Source organism: Pteropus vampyrus, unplaced genomic scaffold (genome assembly GCF_000151845.1).
Source record: "Pteropus vampyrus isolate Shadow unplaced genomic scaffold, Pvam_2.0 Scaffold277, whole genome shotgun sequence".
In the NCBI taxonomy this organism is placed as follows: domain Eukaryota; kingdom Metazoa; phylum Chordata; class Mammalia; order Chiroptera; family Pteropodidae; genus Pteropus; species Pteropus vampyrus.
This window is the reverse complement of record NW_011889058.1, coordinates 339,666-341,302: the sequence shown is the minus strand read 5'-3', so window position 1 is coordinate 341,302 and position 1,637 is coordinate 339,666.

The window sequence follows — 1,637 nt, the reverse complement described above, 5'->3', positions numbered from 1 at the left end:
CGTGCCGGGTCGTTCCAGATACACAAGACGACCAGGAGCGGCAAATCCGAGGCTGGAAACAGCGTCACTCGAGGCCTAGGGCTGGGGGTGAGTGGCCACGGCCAGGGGGGACGGGGCTTTCTTTTAGGGGTGACAAAAACCTTATAGAAACAGACTGTGGTGATGGCTGCACAATCAAAGATGCGAAAACATATTGATTTGCACACTTTAAATGAATAAATTTTATGCTACGTGAATTAAATTTCACTAAAGCTATTAAAAGGATAAACAATGCACACCCAATGCCAGGACTCCGTGGAACTCGGGGTGCAGAGCAGGGAAGAAACGGGGTGAGGATGGGGCGCTGCTGCTCACGCCAGCTGGCTGGGCCATGTGGGACCTGCGTCCGGCTCAGGGCCAAGGTCCAGGGTGGTTTTTAAAATGTGGGGAAGTAAACCCTTGGAAGGCTTTGCTGTTCCCTCTAATCGCTAGGCTGGTTAACTCTGCCTCCGGCTAGAGTGAGTCACTCGAGCGGACTTGTACATAAAGGCACCCGACTGATTCCCGCGGAGCACTGAGCCCTCCACCCTCCACCCCCACGGGGAAAAGTGCAACGAGGTCACGAATCTCGGCGAGGCAAGACTTTGACCCCGTGATGCCCCGTCGAGACCCGTCTGTTTCTATGGTATCAGCGGAAAACACAGGAAGCATTTTTGATAACATCGATATGGAAAAATCCAGGGGTTTTTCTAAGTTAAGAAACCAAGAGAACTGAAAACACGTCTGCATGGAAACTTGTCCACGAGTTTTTATTTATAGCCGCATAATTCATAGGAGCCGAAAGGTAGAAATGGCTCAGCCGTCCGTCAACAGGTGAATAAATATACAAAATGTGGTCCGTCCACACTAAGGAAGAGTATTTGGCATAAAAAAAGAATGAAGGAGCGACATGTGCTTCACACAGGTGGACACAGGAGACACCGTGCTCCACAGAAGAAGCCGGACACAAGTGTCCACGTGTTACAAGGTCACAGGAAATGTCCGAAACGGGGTACCTGGTGGCAGACAGCAGGTTAGTGGCTGCTGAGGGTCAGGGACACGGAGGCTGGGGGTGATGGCTGAAGGGGACGTGTTTTTCAGGTGATAACAACACTCTAAAATTGACAGGTGGACAGCCCCACAGGTCTGTGAGCACACTGAAGACCACGGACCTGCTCACTGCACATCGGTGAAGTGTATGCTTTGCGACCGACGACATCTCGATAGTGATGCTTAAAAAAACTGTAGACGCTCGGCTGGCGGGAAGTTATAAACAAACGTCACAGCGTTATTAAGAATTTGGAACCGCGTGCTCTAGGCACCTCAGGAAGCCGTTAGCTTCGCTTCGGAAACGGCCCTTGTAGAGGCTCGTGTCGAACCCGCAGGCCTCGCCGGGATGGTCCTGGGGCGTAACTCAGATGGCGGGGTCCTTCCGATGCTGAACGCAAGGAAGAGGGATCAGGGTGCGATTTAAACCCTGAGTTTAGAAGCCACAGCAAAAAAAGCATGAACTAGGGTCAGAGTCAAACTGTTTACCACGGCCTGTTGTGTAACTGGACATAGAGACTTCTGTTTCAGGAACACAAATATCTTGCTATTTACTCCTGGAAGCCACTGGT